Raw genomic sequence first — 19583 nt, forward strand, 5'->3', positions numbered from 1 at the left:
ACGGTCAGGGCTCCTGTTCCGTGTAAAGGAGGCAGCTTGCTCAGCCGGCGGACTCAGTGCTTACTAAACGCAGGTGTCTCAGAGCGGTGTGTCCAAGTGGCAGTAAAAGAAGAGAGTTCTGCCGGTGTCGTGGCTTAGATGGTTAAAGCGCCTCTTTAGTAAACAGGAGATCCTGGGTTTAAATCCCAGCGGTGCCTTTCTTCCTGTCTTCTTGCATCGTTTACTGTTATAGACAACATGCTTCTGCATTAAGTTTAATGGAGGTGTTTATTTCGTTTTTGGCACAACTTGTTTTTCAAGAACTCCACACATTGCGAAAGCTAAAATGCTTATCTTTGTTATCAGTGCAAAAGAATTACTGCCAGCTGGCAAGAAAATGACAACGATTTTTTTTTACTTTAGCCAAAAATCTGTGAATGTAGAAAAATACGACATGTGTCAGTTTCTATGGCACACTCAGTCAGGGTGTGCTTCAGTTAAACACAACGTTCGTAGATCAAACGCACCCAGAGACACACTTCGAATTAATCCGATCTAAACATTACCTTCTCTAAATGTGATTGAGTTTCTTTGCACGTCCTTAGCCATCTTGATGTTTGCAGAGATTTTCAACTTTTGACACGAGTCAAACTACAAGTAAATAGTTGAGTACCTAAGTCAATATCAACGGGAATGTGAATATAAATGTAAACATCAATATTTCTGCTGTCTCCTGAGAAACACAAGTATAGAGTCAAAACACAACAAATAATGCTAAAAAAATATTCAGTTAACACCCAGATGTGACAAAACACATTTAAGACGTATATCCCCTTTAAATATGTATTTCCTTAATATCAGTTCTCTTCCCTCCCCAGGATACCTGCAAATTCACTATCGCAAAATAAAGGCTGTGTGTAAGTCTTACATGTGTTCTGTCACATCTGGGTATTAAATTAATAGATGTGTTGTGTTATTTAATATGATTTGACTCCATGCTTGTGTTTCTCAGGAGACAGCAGAAATATTGGGGATTTGCGGCTACAGAAAATAATGTGAACTTTACAGGCAAAAGTAAGGTTACCTTAAAGAAACAAAAAACGTATTGTCAACGTGATTTTTTAAGACATTTGTTCGGAATAGTGTATCTTCTCGTGTCTGTGGCTGTTGTCCTACAATAACGGTGGTGAAATAGCAGGAATGTGCGGAAAGAATCGGAGATTGAACAGAAGACTCATCCAGTCGATAGTAAGGTTGTGTAGGACCGCACACCCTACGATGTCAGTGTTGAGTAGTGTGGTTTAAAAGCTTTTTCACGAACCAGGAAGGAGTACAAACCTACAGTCTTCTGATCCGTAATCAGACACATTATCCATTGTGCCATTGGCGTTTGTATTGCATTCCCATCCAGCACCACATTGAGTTCAGAGCCGCTACTATTCATGTGTTTTGTAGGTGTGTCTAGTTACTACGTCTTTCATTATGTCTGGTTTAAAATAATGTATCGAGGGATATTGACGGTAATATCATACGGATTTTGGTTTTCTTTTGATGGAAAATTGTATTAAAATACAACCCTCTTTCACATTTGTATAATACTTTCCCTTGCATCCTCAGATAAAAATTCTAAATACCAAAAAGTTACAATATATGGAATAGCATTTATTTTAAAATGTATTTTAAAATTTGCATTTATTTAGAGCTTAGTAAAGATAACATTGCTAATATTGATGGAGTAGAAATGTAAGATGAATTGATAGCTTTTTCTGAGCTTAAAAAGTCCTACAACGCCTCCTGTAACAGATAAGGACTCATAGCAAGACAGGACATGCTATTGCATTGCGCATTTTGCAGATACGACCAGTTTCTGGTTCTGGTGAGTGCATTTTTTCCAAACTGAAATTAACAAGAACATTTTCAAGATGCGCCATGTCCCTAAATCGTTCATCAGGACTACTATTAATATCAGGTGAAAGCAGTACAAAGCATAAATTTAACCTAAATATTAAGAGACTATATCTGTCAGCTACTGCTGTTGTCACGACCACCAGGCAGTCAAGACCAAAGCGTAAGCGAGCTAATCAGCCCCAGCAGCGGGTGATTATTAACAAACACCGCCGTACGAGTTAAACCACCTGCGCACACTCACTGTGCGGTGCGCACTGCTATTTAAACCATCTTCACCTGCTTCCCTCTGCTCGGTATTGAGTCTACTCCTTGAGAGCTCTACCTGGCGTTTTTCCCCGTACCTCGTTTATTCTGGATTTTGGATTCCCCTTCTGCCTTTTCGACTTTGCACCTCGCCTCTCGCCTCGGACTGTCTGCTACCGGAGAACTTCCTGGATTACGACTTGCCTTTCGCCTTTTGACTACGACCTTGCCTCTCGTTTTGGTTTGTTCGCCTGCCTCATCTATCACCCGTGCCTGCGTCTGCACAGGATCCGTGTATCTTCCCACCAGGGATTCCTAACAGCTGTAAGCCATGTTCAGCCAATGCTAGAAATATTACTGCTCTACTACAGTAGCTAAAGAAAGCAAGTACAACTTAGAAACAGATCACAAGTCGAAGACATAAACCGACAAGGATGGGATTCGAACCCACGCGTACAAAGCACAACGGATTAGCAGTCCATCACCTTAACCACTCGGCAACCACATCATGAAAGCTGCCCCCCCCCCGGGCATGATTTTGCTCGGCGACCAGGCTCAGCACATCGACCTCAGATGTCTCAGAGCGGTGTGTCCAAGCGGCTGTATAAGAATAGGTAATAGGTTTATTCCATGCTGAAAAAAAGAAGAAAGAGAACACAACGTTTCGGCCGTGGAGCCTTCTTCAGGTGTGAGAGAGACAGGGCAGTATTCAAAGGTAAAGTAGCGGGAGAACAAAGGTTTGAGGGTGGGTACCCACCTGTATAAGAATAGTGTTCTGCCGGTGCTGTGGTAAAGCTGGTTAAAACACCTATTTCATAAAGAGGAGATCCTGGATCCGAATTCCAGCGGTACCTTTTTTTTTCCTGTCTTGTTTTACAGAACATGTAATTTGGGACACTCAAAGAGGTCTTGATTTGGTTTAATGCGTTTATTCATTTCCTTTGAAGAACAACTTGTTTTTTTTAAATCATATAGCTTGCGAAAGATGAAATGCGAGTGAATTTTTTTGTTCACCAAAAGTATGTAAATGAAAAAAATCAAGGTGTAAGCATTTCTGTGGTGCAATCGGTTAGCGTGTTTAGCTATTAACCCCAAGGTGGGTTTTTTGATCCCACCCAGGGACGCACTTCTTCCTATAGTAAACATCATCACCGCAAAAATTTAATTGTTCCGCAAAACCTGAACTATTTTGATATTTGTAGTAGTAAACAATTGAGTACCAGAGTCAACATTACCGGGAATTTCCAATAATTTCCGATATTGGCAACTTGCGAGAAAGTTAGTATTCACCCATGGAATTATATGTTCCAGTGGGTGGCGGGAGAATTCACTTATGCTCCCGTTGCATCTTCAGCTAAAGTAATTTAAAATACAACGCAAAATTGTTTGAGAACTTGACAAGCAAAAACGACAGATCGCCGAAGTTGTATTTTAATATTTTCGTATATTTACTTTAATTTGAATATAAATGTTAACATAAATGCTGTTCAATATAATGTAATTTTGTTGTACTTTTGAAATATTTTAGCTGAGGATGCGAGGGGGGCTATTACACCTTGCCAAACATCTAAATAATTGTAAAAGAGGCTGGCATTTTAATAAAACGGGCGATCAAAAGAAAGCTACAAATAGTACGGTATTATGCTCAATATCCCTCAATATTGAAGGTCAAATGAAGAACTTGAAGAAACTCTCAAAGAATCAACGGCAATAGCAGAGGATGTTGATTTTGAACCAATGTTTTCACCTCAATTATCCAGCAGTCATTGCTTGACAGACTTCCTCAAGATATTCGGTGTTCTATACAGAAAATCGAAAATTAAAGGGCTAATGTGCCAAGAGGGGTGGTCCGAGGCAAAGACTGCGTTAGAGGAAGACTAAGCTCCGCACGATAACACGTGTCTAATACTCGGCCCCTGAAAAGCATCATATTCATTGAACTGCCTACCAGCTGTGACTCTTGCACGAATTTCGCAGTACGTGGGTACGAGCTTATAATTCAGGAATAACAATGGTCAGACGTTTATGGTGGGTTTGTGTTTTGTATTATTTAATGAATGGAAAAAAACATTTTCAAAACTACAGCTCGAATGGAATAATAAAAAAAGTTTATTTGCCTGTTTGTTGTAACAGCTGTGCCATCTACAGATGCAGCCATTCAAAGTGCGCGGTACAGACACGTACTGGAGGTAATTGGCTACGGCGTCACGCATCGTGACACAAGATGACGCGGGGTACCGCGGTATGTGATTGGTTGACTGACAGGGGCACTCGTGGTCCGTTGGTCTGTCGTAGAAAGATTTACAGTAAACGTCTTTACTGTGTCCATTGTAGTATTTAATATTTATATGGAATTTTACCTCTGAAGGGAAATCTTAGTGCCTGAGCATAAAAAGAATAGGAGCATACTGCAACGCGTGTGAAGTCCATAAACGATATTAATTTTGGAACTTAAACATACAGTATATGGCTGGTCTCGGTACTTTAAAGAAAACATACACACCAGTATTCCATTTGTCCCTAAACATTTTAAGCATCGAAGACTTTAACTAACGTGATACCGGAGACAACAAGCATACTTTTAGAATTTGATTAAAAGGGAATATAATATGGAATCGCGTATCTCAAGAAATTAATAACGATATAATTATATTCATGTTGCAAAAAAACTGCAGCGGACATAAAAACTCCCTTGCTTTTAACAGAGCGTTCCATAATTTCTAATTACGAAAATGATTTAAACTGCGACACTTATCATTCACCAAGAGCTCGAAATATCACAAGGATCCTCTAGAGCACAGCAAAGACTGTATCAAAAGAATCACGTATCTCAAGAAATTAATAAGATATAATTATATTTGTGTACTGCGACAGGGCTGTGTAGGGCTGTTTCACCTCTGTCTTCATGTGACTCGATTCAAAAGCCATTTAGCAAAGAGGGGATGAGAAGAGTGACAAACTAGTATACGGTACAGTACTTCAGATCTTTTTTTCTGAACCGGGGAAAATCTGATCATGTTTCTCTATAACAATAATAAAAAAACATTGCCACACCCGGACTGTTAAACCAACGCATTAGCACGTCGAAGCCCATTGAGGAGCCGGGCGCAATAACTGTTTTGTCGTCCCCTGATTTACTTATCGGCATTAATTACAGAAATCGAGTTCCTCCTCTTTGCAGAGGAACTGGTCCTGCTGTCGCCCACAGAACAGAGGCTGGAGCAGCACTGTCAGACCTGGGCGCTGACAGTCAATCTGGACAAGACCAGAGTTATGGTTTTCCAGAAAAAAAGCCAGACCCCCATTAGTCTTCCTGAGATCGTCGGATTATGAACGAATAAAAGCATCTTATTAAAAACGCATTTGCTTTTGTCTGGGTATTTACTTTGTAATCTGTGGTTTACATCTACTGTATTATTTTGAGATGCCACTTTTAAAGGTGATATGTAAAATAAAGTTTTTTATTATTGTTATAGAGAAACATGATCAGATTTTCCCTGGTTCAGAAAAAAGACGATTAAAATCTGTAATCTTTCCAAGAAGTTTCTGCTTTGTGCTAAGACATTAACAAGTACAACCCCCCTCTCTGCGGGAGGGCTGGCTGTGATGAATTAAACCGGTTTCACAGGTATTTTCAAAGTAGGAAGTACAGTAGGACAGCACAAAAAAAACAGACATTGTGTGGTACAGCACGGAGCTCAGTCAATTCAAACAAGTTCAGTTTCAAAAGAACTGCAACGGACATAAAAACTCCCTTGCTTTTAACAGAGTGTTTCATAATTGCCAACTACAAAATTTATTTAAACTGCGACACTTATCATTCAACTAGAGCTCGACTATCACAAGGATCCTCTAGAGCACAGCAAAGACTGTATTAAAAGAATCGCGTATCTCAAGAAATTAATAAGATATAATTATATTTGTGTAATTCGCATAATTATATAATGCCAGCAAACTCTTGTTTTTATGTCCACTATAACTACGCTGGGCAAACGTTCCGAGGTCAAATTCTTCCAGCACGGGGGTACCTTTAAAGCGGAGACGACGGCACCGAAATTTTTTGGCGCGCCTTTTCTTTAAAGCCCTGGCCAAATATGAAGACAGTACGTACAGTTATAATTCAAACGGAATTAAAAACTATACATCCCAGTTACCATGGTGGTGCTTGTGATCATTGCGTTTAACCAACGAAACAGGGCGAAAAATCAGTCACATGACTTTGGGGCAGAGTTTCGAAATCTTAACCTATCAGCAACAAAGCGAAATTTACACGATAGGCTACCTCAAACTGTCAATTACACGACTGTGTATGTCGACATTATGAAAAAAATGTTTCAGGCATTGATGTGAAGGACAAGAGAGCTTTCACTGGCCGATTATCATTATTATCATTATAATCATTATTATTAATAATGATATTAATTTAAGGGTCTAAATATCTAAACATATGTATCTGTATAGCAGGTAGTATCACTGTATTCCACTTTCTTTGGAAAAACAGATTCACAACGCAAAGCTGTATTGCTGTGTAAAAAAACCCGGTTTGTAATGAGCTGCTGAGCTAAGAATAGGAATGTTCCTGCTGGCAGAGGGGGTGGAAAGTGCCTGCGGTCATTTAATTAGTATTGCAATTCGCACTGATTCCCTTGCAAAGATATGGACTTAAGAATATTCGTGCCTGGTCAAAAAATGGCATTAAGCACTTAAAATTAATATGGTTAATAATAGTAAACTGTAACATGCTGTAACAAGATCGGCTAAACTGCGAAGAAAATGCTTTCAGAGAAAATGTTTCAGGTGTGAAGAACATAGATCTCCAATGCAATTTCAACCAAACCTGTTCCCACACACCCTGCCCCCACTACCATTAGAATATACACAAAGCACTCAAATCTTTCGAGCTAATGATCAGGTGACCCGAGAGAGAGCGAGAGAAACACCAAGGGGTGCAGAACCAGGGAACTATTTACATGGAAAACGGGCGATCTCCCCAGACTGTCTGCCCGTTTCACTGTTACCTGGATACCTCTTTATTTAACTCACTAACACTGATTTTTAGTTTAGAAGGATTCAAGTAGGGTTTTAGATGAAAGGCAGCGACCTTAATCTCTGACCAAGGTAAACGTTTCATTTTTTCAAAGAAATGTTTGTTAAAAAATAAAGTCATAGTTCCAAGGGATTCAATCACAGACCATGTGACATGGGAGTCAGGAAACTAACACACAGCGCCACCGGATTTAATAACGCTATAAAAACACTATAAAATAATGTGACTAGGCACAAAACAAGTTTACAGCACAGTACAATAATAAATGCTGACCATGACTTCAGAAGCATAAATTGCCTTACACTCAATTTAAACACAAGCTGTCTTTAGCCCTCTAAGCTGGTTCATACAGAAATGTAGAGATCCAGGCTCAGAACACACAGCTTCATTAGCGAATACATATGCAGGACAACTAGAGAAGACGCTTTACAGAGGATGGATTTTTAGAAACATCCCATCAGTGACATCACTGAAGTCAACTCCTAGGTACTGTAACTGTCGTGTGGATAGTTTCACAAGAATCAGACAAAGGTTTAAGCATCGCTTGTTCTAGATAAAACTGCAAAAAAAAAAAACAACAACCCATAATGTACTTCTTTGCGGCTCTGTTTGCCCAAATCATATATTCACAACGTGAAATCTAAAATCCGCAAAATCCACAATATGGAAACAGAACCTGTGTAATTGTTGATAGATGATGTACTCGTAACATTTTTACAAGACGAACTACAACATTTAAAAAATGACTTGTATGTACTTGATATCTCTAATCAATCCACGGCGACATTGTTAAAAGCAGAGTCCCAGCACAAAACGAAACTAAAACGCATACCGTTTTGCGCTTCTTATTAGTTGCTCAAAAGTAATTTGACCGTATGAAATACATAATATAAACCTAGAAACATATACGTGAGCAGTATTTACGCACTGTAGTATCGGTGTTAAGACATACCTCTCAAATACTGTAAATCAAGTTAAAAATATCTCAAGACCGATTCTGGTCATAATGAAACCATGTTTCGTGAATGTTTTCTTTAAAGTACCGAGACCAGCCATGTACTGTATGTTTATGTTCCAAAATTAATATCGTTTATGGCCTTCACACGCGTTGCAGTATGCTCCTATTCTTTTTATGCTCAGCTACTAAGATTTCCCTTCAGTGGTAAAATTAGATATGAATATTCAATACTTAAACGGCCACAGTTAAGACATTAAATATACATATACATACTGTATACAGTACAGTTTTCATACTGTAATATGTTTACGTTCCTAAATCAATCTCTTTTATGAGCATGTGAAAGGCATGGTGAATCGGGGATTCTCAAAAATTACTGTACTTTGCATGATTGGAAACAAATGCGTGATTGCGAAATGCTGTGGTGTTACTTTTAACAAGACGGTCAATGAAAAAAAGAATGTTGACCAGGGCAATACTTTGAGTTTACACTTACAGCTTGTCCAAGGTCATTCATTATTAATACTATTAGTAATATCTTCTTTAAAGACTTTAATGGCCACAGCTCAAACATGAGAGGTTGAGCTTTATTAGCTCCACCTTGCCGAAATTCCGGATACTATTATTTTGCTTGTCATATTATAGGAGAATTTACGGTAACTCGCGGTATTTACCAGTAGCTTGCGGTAGACTGCGTACAGCGTACCGCAAAATAATGCGGTATCCCCCGCGCATTTTGAATGGCTGCATCTGTAGATGCAAGACATCTGTAAACGAAGATGTAATTACAGTCAAATTGGCAATTAACAGAAAACCACAATTGTATAATATTATTTCTCTATATCGATGATCAGTTGAAGGATTTGAAGAAACAGCAGCCATTTGTCCTCGAAAAAAGAAAAGACAGGCATGTTTTGAGTCTCATAATGGTCATCTTCTCGATCCAAAGAAACATATACCACTGAGCTACATCCCCGATGGAAAAGGTAATGGAACAGACTTGTCCAGATGCTCACTGATCACAATCCACCACTCACAAAGAATGCCTGCAGTTTCCCACTTTCGCGTTTCCTCTACTACAGAGTAAATTCATGGGAATGAAGAAATAAGGAAGGAAAAATAATCGCATTAAAGCTTCAAGAGACTGGGAACAAATTAATCTATTATTTTTGTATCCAGTCACACGTGCGACGGTGGTTAATTCCCAGACGGGGAAGTGCTTTTTTTCTACCTCCTTACTCGACTGTCTTTCAATTCTGTTTTATTTGAAAGCTTTTTGCATCTTTTAAGTGCTCTTGATTAAACTATGCATAGAAAAACAGCACTACTGATGATTTTCATGGACCGATGCACACTTGTTCTGTACAACTCGAGTGATAAAGCCCTGTCTGCAAGTAATGTAGAAGAAAATAAAAGGGTGAAACAATGCCCCAGCCACAGGAATGGTAACAGGAAGGATCGTGTTCTTATTTGATAAGTCCTTTTGAGATGTCTTGTCAATGCACACAGGCGTTAGAGCTGAATAATTTACTTTTAGTGGTGTTTTTAAACAAAGATGGAACATGTTATTTCTATACCAGGAAGAAAGGAGCAGACTTTAACTTTAAGAGGCAAAAACGACACCTTATCAAAGCTAATATTAATTAAAATGACATCACAACAAAAGTGGAGCCTTGAGTGAATAAAATTAGTTTTCATTGGACGTCTGTGTCTCCATAACTTTGTAGGTGAGAGAGAGGATTGTGATAATTTGCAGGTGCTTCTCGGAAGTGCGTTGGTGGTACAGGCGCCTTCCAAATAATTGAGTCGGGTTTGAATCCCAGCCAGTACAAACCCAAATCTTTTAAAGATAATTTGTGGTCCGCTAACACATCTTTTGAAACACTACAACAGGTAACACCCCGTGTGAAACATCATGAACATCTGTTAAAGCCTGAGTTTTACATACTCTAACGTAAATAAACGTTAGTGTCTTCCGGTGTGTGAGCCAATTTCTCCAAAAAAATATTTGTTAGTCTGCCGGGAGGCTGTGCAAGGTGTTATAAAATAGAATATCCAAAAGACAGGCTCCCTAAGCTTAACATCAAGGCAGAAAAAATGCTGTTTTCTCTACAGAAATGCTCTTTACATTTCAGCAATGTTGCAACTCCCTTTATAAACGTATACAACCAAGGCATTGAAAGTTTTTTTTTTAATTATTGTTCCAAAAAATGTTACATTTGTTTTCTTTTTAATGTTGTTGATTAAAAGATTTTATTAAATGTGAAAAAAATCTGAATGTGAAAAAAGGTCAAAATGCTATTGAAAAAAATCAGTAATGTGAGGAAAAATGGATTGTGGGAGCCCCTTAACTACCCATGTCATGCTGTATTTCTCACTCATTCTACTGGGAGTGGTGCCGTCGCTTCATGATAAAGTCTGTCAGTGGTCATTCCAGACGGGTCAGGTATGACTGCTCTTCGGCACAAGAGACACGTGACTTGCGAGGATCCCGACAGTGTCGGCGTCCTTTCAGAGCCCGGATAGCTCAGTCGGTAGAGCATCAGACTTTTAATCTGAGGGCCCAGGGTTCAAGTCCCTGTTCGGGCGGCTGTGCCGTTTTTAATTCTATTGTGAATGTCATTCTAAATAGTCTTTTATCTTTCACTCTTCTAGCTTTACTGTGGTTATTTTAAATGTCCATTACTTGTATTTACAGTAGTGTATTTAGTGTTTCATTTCACAAACCGAAAATGTTCAAGTAGATCTTGTCACTCTACTCCACGTAATCATCTAAATTAAATCACAGTAGAGCACAGAACACGCAGTGAGGAACTCACACAGTGAGTACTCTTGAATACGACAAGAGGAAAGGCACACTGCACATCTGCAGAACATCACGTCCGAGTTTACAGTGACAGCAGAGGTTGGAAGCGACGTAGTGTTTTAATACTCGCTCGCTGAACGATCTCTCAAGAAACCTCGGTGGAGATTTAACGGGTGTCTAATAATCACGTTCAAAAAGATGACGATAAGTTTTTTTTTAACTAGGTAGCCTTAATGGCAACACGGTGTGAGTAGATCTTAAAGCAGCTGCAGACAGAATACCCGTAATGGCAACACACTGCTTTGAGTTCGGCTTTTCTTATTTCTTCTGCAGAACCAGTGGTATCGGAATATACTGATCCGCATAAGAAGCGCTTTCGGTTTCTGATCATTTTTAATGAGCGCTGCTCTAAGTACCACAGGCAAGATGGCTGGTGGTCTAAGGCGTTGCGTTCAGGTCGCAGTTTACCCTGGAGACGTTTGTTAAAATCTCACTAATAATAAAGAGGTCTTTCTCGTTAGAGTAGAAACGATAGAAGCCTTTCTCGCATTTCACGTGTTTAATGTTAACTGTCTCATTGGTTGCCTCAGTGATTGATGGCTCTTCTCCCTCGCAGGGTGACGGCAAACTTCTTCAGAGAGGGAGTCTCCCACGCACGGCTTTTCTTTATCAAGAGCTGAGACAACAGAAACAGACTTCAAACTGACATGAATTACTTCTTGAGCGTTTATGACCGTCTTTAAAAGCTGAGAGCAGGTGAAAAAGTATTTGGAAATGAGGAAATGATTGCTGACAGTAAACAGAGCTGATGCTCAGCTGCAGACAAGCGCTCCTCGTTAGTATAGTGCTGAGTACCCCCGCTTGTTGCGCGGGAGACTGGGGTACGTTTCTGTGACAGGGCACTGGTTTAATTTTTTAACAACCTGAGTTCACTTAAAAAGTGTGTACTGTGTACTACGTTTCGGACTAGTTACTGCGGTAAAATATGGAGATCATCTCCAGCTTTGAGCTCAACTGCAACAAGAAGTCATGCTAAATGTAGTATAGTGAGTAGACATCGCGAGACAACAGAACGAGAGAGTAGAAGGCGGGAATATATGGTGTAAGGGCGTGATCTGTGTAGTTAACAAAATAGTTAAAATAATATAAAAACATCTCTTTATTAAGATACACAACATTTATGGCGACGAGAGATGAGTGCTTGACGGACTCAAAGCGAGCAGAACACTGCAGATTTTAGTTCTCTTGCTGGTAGAAACGAACTTCTGAATTTTCGGACTTTTCGTTTAGCTTGCGCATTGGAAGATATGGCCGCCGCGCCGAGAAGCTTTGCTTATGCCCGGCTTTTTCCACCGCTTCTACTGAACCTCGGAGCTCCGGATTTGTATACGGAATACAAGATATGGATGGAGTCGTACAGATTTTTTTTAAATAGCCGGTGGATCTACAGAAGCTGAGGATGCCGTGAGACGTGCTACATTACTGCACTGTATCGGGGCTTCCGTGCAGCGGATTTTTGCCAACCTCCCTGGAGAAAAAGACTGTAGCTGCCTTAGACGCTTCCTTTACACCGCGGAGAAATGTGGTTTTGGAACGGCATAAATTTAGGCAGAGAACTTAGTCTCAGGACGAATCTGTTGATGCTTTTGTGACTGCACTAAGAGAACTGGCTAAATCTTGTGACTTTGGAGTATTGGAAACTGACATGTTAAGAGATCAACTTGTGGAAAAATGTGCACATAAGAGACTATAAATTGCTGCAGGAGGAAGGGCTGACTTTAAAAAAGAGCTCTTACAGTCGCTAGAATTCATGAAGCAGCTCAAGCAGAATCAAGAATGCTTTCTGACCACAGTGACAAAGTGACACTGAACGGGGCGCTCGCTCAAACTTTACAAACAAAAGCCGAGCAGCAGGACACAGTCATGCTAGAGAAATAGAAGAACAGGGGACGGCTGACATTACATGTTACAGGTGCGGACTAACAACGCACAAAGCAGATGAATGCGGATCGTGAACAGCAAAATGTCTACATTGCAAGAAAACAGGACATTGTGCACATGTCTGCAGAACATCACGTCCAAGTTTAAGGACAAGTATCCTTTTTATTGTTGTTGCTGCCTCCGGTTTACATTTGGCGATGTAAACCAGATTCAGAAAAAAATAATTTGAACAACCTTATTCCCATGCTTACTCGAAGGCGCGGTGGCCAAGTGGTAAGGCGTTGGTCTCGTAAACCAAAGAGCGTGGGTTCAAACCCCACCCGTGCCTGTTTCATTTGTCACCGCTTTCCTTTAGTTTCAAAGTCTTAAAAAAACTCGCAATGTAGGGATCTCAATAGTAAGAGAACATAACTTTCGCCAGTGATTAGTATTCTTGCATATCCTGCCTTGTTTTTTAGTCGACAAAGCTTATCTCTCTTCACACCCATCTTCAAGTTCAAGTCCAAGTTTATTGTCATTATACTCATACACAGGTATATGGTATAACGAAATGCTATTTAGCTAGCTCTCGGACATAAGTAGTACAAAGAAAAAACACAACAACAATACAATTGTATAACAAAAGAAAGACAACAGCCGATGTGCAAAAAACAACAACAGGCAGTGTGCAAAACAACAAAAAGGTAACAGGTTATGTGCAAAAACATGCATCAAAAGAATTAAATAAAGGGATAGAAATGATGGGGAGTGAGCTTTTGACATGTATGGTAGAGATAGATTTTCAATGTGTGTTTGGGTTTTTGGTAAGAAAGAAGGCACTGTGAGGTTCAGATCATAGGTGAGAGGTGAGGTGAGAGTGAGAGAGGCTGGGAGTTTAACAGTTTGATAGTGCGGGGGTAAAAACTGTTTCTGAGTCTGGTAGTCCGGACCCGAATGCTCCGGTACCGTTTTCCATGTCATGCTAAACGCCATAAATTGTGTTCGTCCAGTCGTATCAATCGTTCTAAAGTTACGGAAAATCGGATGCAACTGGTGCAATCAGTACACATTTCTTCAGGATAGTCAAGCGGTTTAAAACAGCAAATTCACAGTTTCGTGTCTTTTAAGCTTTGTGTTTCGATCTCCAAATAGAGGCACGGGTTCAAATCCCACTCCCGACAATCAGGCGTTTTACCCTGACTTTTTTTACCTGCCTTTACACTGTTTCAGTCTTGTTGTGCTCTCTGACAATCACAGTACGAGGAAAATGGAGAAACTGCTTAGCAAAAACATAACGGACAGAAAAAAGCTTCGTAAACACGTGAATGTGATTAGCAGCAGGAAGGTATGCATTCAAATGTTTAAGGCTGATTTAAAAAAGCAGCAGAAGAAAGGTGCAGCACAATGCAGCACAATTTGTGAGAATTCGTGGGTTTTTATGCTGCTTGGACTTCTTTCAAGCCTATGAGGTGACCCCCGTTTTATTTTCATTTTCAAACTTCAGAACCGAATAACAAAAAGGTTTCATGTGTGACAGCATTCCATTGCAAATACCGTTTCCACGATGTATTCAAGCGACGGGAATGAAATATTTTAGTGCTGGCTCAAATGCGAGGAATTTCAGAAAAACCTGGAAAAGCAACGCTTGCAGTAAATGACAAATTTAAAGCGTGTAGTCATCATGAACAGAACAACGCAATGCTCTAGAAAATATGATCTGAAGCCGCAATTACTCTTTTATCGCGGGCAGTTCATTCCGATACGATGTTTCCGCAGAATAAATGAAATGCCGAACTCCAAACATGTTGTTGCCATTATTATTAGTCCTGCTACTGTAGTTTTAAGCTTTAATCAGAGGGTATGTAATGTTGTAAAGGGCCTGGACTACTTTGTTCAGTCCAAATTCCATTATATGAATTTATGCTTTTTTAATATAAGCATTAACAATACAATGCGTGCTCAAAAACCGTTACTTATTAGCTTAAGAAGCGGCAGTGTTTTGACAAAGTGTGGTATTCCAACAGTAAATGCTGAAGTGTTTAATACTTGCTTGTGAGCAGATCTCCCTCGATTTAGACAAACTCTTGTTCGGCCGATGATTTCAGATCAAAATCTGAATCAAGTGGAAAGAAAGCTGAATTACGCTGGGTACTGGGTATCACTGTTACGCCATCAGGTCATGCTAGAAGGATTGGGGGGATCAAATTGACACAGAGGGACCCAATGTGGGGGCTGAACCCACAATTCTGAGATTAAGAGATTCTTGCTCTATGGACTGCGCCTATATAACTCTTGTGCTACAGCAGTAATGTTTCTGGGTGTGGATGAACATGACATAATAGGCTGACAGCAGGAACACGTGGCCCACAGGCAGTGACAGTATCGCTATCACATTTGGCTGCAGTATATTGTGTTGAGAGCAGCAATAACTTTCCTGTAGAGATGGGAGTGCCTTTAATACAGCGCTTTCAATTGGACAGAGTAACAGGAACTGACCTAAAGTTTCAGCTGTGGATCCATCTCCACATAGGGGAAGGAGACAGTAAAATAGCGATGAAGAAACAGAAAGATTTGTGCTCGCTGCAAAGTAGGAAAGAGGTGGTCAGACACATAAAACAGCTTGGTGATAATTTGCAGCGACAGTTTTATGTTATTTAGTACACGGATTTCTCTTCATGTTCCTTAAGATGTGTAATTTGTATGTTGGTTGTATGAGAACAGTTTCTTCTAAAGTCCTGTCAATTGACAGTGGAGAGCTAGCTGGTGCACATCTTCAAGAAGACTCTCTTTAAGGCGATTACAAGTTTCTCGAACAAATCTGTGTCATATTTTTAAAATAGTTTAGCTAATGAGCAACGAGAGTATAAATGAATTCTCCCACCCTCCATTCGAAGATAAAACTCCATGTGCGAGTCTAAGTTTCCTTGAAGCTACTGATGTTCGTCATTATTGGACATTCCCGGTGATATTGACTAAGGAGCTCAATTTTTACTTCTTGTAGTTCAACGTGAGCAAAACATTCGTATCCCCTGCAAATATCGGCAAGGTCAGTGATATTCTCAACAATTTGTGCCATTGCAATTCGTGTAATTTGTGCCATACTTTTTCGAAATGTATTCTGACATGCCAGGATCAGAGGGTCATATTTAAAAAACTGGTGCATTAAAGTTTCTTGTACTTCAGGATTTTGATAGTCTGTAACATTGTCTTTCACACGTCGGTGTCAGAACTGTGAGACATTTTCATAATCGGGGGGAAGGCTGTAGCAATAAGCAGAAAGTGCAATCACCTTTTCCCAGTGTAAGTCCGTGTTGTGGTGAGTTTTTAAAATTGGTTTGCGATTTTCTGAAATATATTCCATACAAAAATATAATTTGGACAGTTGCTATTTATTTGGATATTCCCTTTCAGTGAAGATGTCTGCAGTATTCCAGCCGGATTAGTACTGATCGAAGAGAGCCATCTACAGGCGAAAGGCGACATAACATCACAGCAGCACCATTTAAGGTGGAACGAAAAACACGCATAAGAAGCTGGCGAATAAGAAGCTACTGTAACTTCAGCCTCGTAGCAGAACCTGGGAGGCACACTCAAAATAATCATCTTTCCCAGTACTTCAGAGTCATATTTAGATCGCTTTACTGCAATTTTATTTGATTGATGGGAGATGTGAAGCCATCGAGCCTGTACTGCGCTTTCACATTGAAATTGAAGCCATTTCTCATACTTTCTCTCAGTGTCCAGGCTGCAATTGCGTGTAAAGGAGGCGACTTGAAAATGAAACGTGTAATCACCTTACAGAGTGATTACAGAAGAAACCTATCTACAACGAAGATACAAACTGCACAGTTTAAGGCACATGAAGAGAAATCTGTTTGCTGATTGACTCAAAAAATGTCGATACAAATAATCTGCCAGGTTGATTTACTTGTCCGACCACCTCCCTCCGTCCCCCTTTGCTGTTAGCACAATTCTTTCAGTTTCTTTTCTTGTATTTTCCTTGCTATTTTAGTGTTCCCCATGTATAGATGGATCCACAACCGAAACCGTTTTCACCCTGTTCCTGCATACTTTGCACAGTTCCAGTGGCGCAATCGGTTCGCGTGCGGCACTTATACAGCAGTGCAAAGCAGAGTCATGCCGAGGTTGTGAGTTCAAGCCTCACCTAGAGTAGTGTCTTTAGCTACTGAAAGCAACTGTTAAGTTTAGATACTATCAGGTATCCGATGGAGATAAATTAACATCAAACGAAGAAGTAAAGGTTTACTTCGAGTCACAATCAAATAAGGCTCCACAGCTGAAACATTGTGTTTCCTTCTCTTTTCAGCATGGAATAAACCTTGACTTTTTCCTTTGAAGCCCATGCATGCTGACGCAGCTCCCTACTTAAATTACCATCAGCTGTGTACCTCCAGCTGACCTGTACACAAATATATGAGAGAGGTCTACTGAGACGAGAGGAGCACTGAAGACTTGAAAAAGCTCTCGCATTAGACTCTGTGTTTTTGTTGTTCCCCAGATTTGTTTTTAATGTTCTTTTTCTTTTGAAGTTGTTGCGTTTGGTTTTTTTTTCGTAGTTGTTAGACTACTACAGGGATTTACCTAGGTTCCTGGAAGACTTCTTGTTTTGTGTTTGTTGTGTTTTCAGGTTACAACAATTTTTTTTTTCTATTGATAGGACCCCACGCATTACTATGGGAGTAGTTAACATTAGTTCTTACATTGTACAGTACCTGAAATTACCACATAAACTACTACTCTGTTTCCTTTTTTTTAAAAGGCACAAGTGAAGTTTGTTTTTCCTTGCTGCTGATTGGTAGCTACAATGGGTCAATTGCAATAAACTTATATTCACAATGAATGTTATCATTACACGTATTTATTAATAAAAGTGTTATTTATTAATAATGAAGTTCCATGTATATCTTTATTAGTAGCTGTATTACAAGTAATGCATATACAGTCTTTATTATAGTTAGTTTTCAGTTATCCTGGGGAGGGAAGAGAATGGAGATTAAGGAAATAAAAATTTAAAGGGCTTTTAAGTCTTCAATGTGTTTTGTCATAGCTGTGTGTTGTCATATCTGGGTGTTAATTTAGTATATTTGTTGTATTATTTATTGTGATTTGACACTACACTTGTGTTTCTCAGGAGGAGTAATATTTTTTTTTAGTTTTTTGAGGGTACAGAAAATTGTATTGTACGGCCAAATGTAAGGTTACATTAAGAAACCCTTATTGTTACCTTTTGCAACGTTATTTATTTAAGACCGGTCTTCGGAACAGTGTCCCTTACGTATCTGTGACTGTAGTCCAACAATAACAGTGCTGAAATAGCCGGAATGTGTGGGAAGAAGATGGAGATGGAACAGGAGGCTTATTCAGTCGATAGAAAGGTTGTGTAGGACTGAACACACTACGGTTATGGTATTGGGTTTAAGAGCATTACGATCCTACAGTCTCCTGATCCGTAATCAGATGCGTTATCCAATGCACCACTGGCCCTTGTACCGCATTCCTCAAGTGCACCACTGTGAGCTTGTGCCGCTACAATAATAAATCGCCCCAGTCCAAATTTTCTCAATTAGGTGCACGTTTTCTACGTGTATTTAGTTAATAAGTCTTTCATTTTGTCTGTTTTAAAAATTGCATCTCTTTAAAACAGACAAACGAGTTTATGTCGCACTGAAATTCACACGAGGGAATTCAAATGAAAGAAATCGCAGAAAAGATATCGCGCTTAAAAAGAAATCCAGAGTGGAGACGCTGGTGATAAAAAACAGAGCTTCATATGATGCATGAGATGCTTTACCTCTGAACTAAACTCGGCTCTTTAATCGTGTTAGGAAGAGTGTATAGTCAACAGTGTACATTTTAAAAATCAAAGCAAGACAATGAGACACGAAGTGAATTCGGAACACGAGCCTCTCCTTCATTGTTTAATAAGCTTTTGATAAACATCTAAGTGAAAGACAAATTCACTATTTTCACTTTGTGATTAAAAAACACTTTTATCACATGTTAAGCACTCCTGATGGTGTCGAATAGTTCTCTTTTCTACCCTCATCATTTGAGGATCCCCAGCTAAAATATCTTTTTAAACTACAACAAAATTGCAATATTTTGAATACTATTTAAGTTTACATAGTCACATTCCCGGTGATATTGATATTGCTCAACTATTAACTTCTTGTAGTTTGACTTTAGCCAAAAGTTTGAAATCTCTGCAACTATCAGGATGCTTAAGGACATCCAAAGAAACCCCATCACATTTAGGGGAGACGGTGTTGAGGTCGGATTAATTTGAAATGCGTCTCTGGGGACTTTTGATTTACCAACGTTATGTTTAACTGAAGGATACGCTGACTGACTGTGCCATAGAAACTAACGCACATCACCTTTCTTCTACATTCACAGGTTTTTGGCTAAAGACAAAAAATCTTTTTTCGTTTCTTTGCCAGCTGGCAGTAATTCCTCTGCACTGACAAAACAGATGAGAATTTTATCTTTCGCAATTTGTATTAATTTTTTAAAAAACAAGTTGTTCCAAAAATTAAATGAACACTTCCATTAAATTTAATGTAGAAGCATGTTGCTGTCCATAATGATAAACTGTGTGGCAAGACAGGCACTCAACCCCAGGATCTCCTGTTTAATAAACAGGCACCTTAACCAACTACACCACAGCATTCTCTTAGCCTAGTGTTAATCCCGCATCAGCA

At 39.5% G+C, this 19583-nt stretch overlaps 2 non-coding genes across 2 annotated transcripts; both read left to right on the top strand.

The window, feature by feature from the left end:
- Nucleotides 1-10651: 10651 nt before the first annotated feature.
- Nucleotides 10652-10724, top strand: trnak-uuu (transfer RNA lysine (anticodon UUU)). The gene has a single exon. It is a non-coding gene; the product is annotated as a tRNA-Lys (tRNA).
- A 2414-nt stretch (nucleotides 10725-13138) lies between these two features.
- On the top strand, nucleotides 13139-13210 carry trnat-cgu (transfer RNA threonine (anticodon CGU)). Its single transcript has one exon. It is a non-coding gene; the product is annotated as a tRNA-Thr (tRNA).
- Nucleotides 13211-19583: the final 6373 nt, after the last annotated feature.

Source organism: Lepisosteus platostomus, chromosome 5, assembly GCF_059453375.1.
Source record: "Lepisosteus platostomus isolate fLepPlt1 chromosome 5, fLepPlt1.hap1, whole genome shotgun sequence".
Lineage (NCBI taxonomy): Eukaryota > Metazoa > Chordata > Actinopteri > Semionotiformes > Lepisosteidae > Lepisosteus > Lepisosteus platostomus.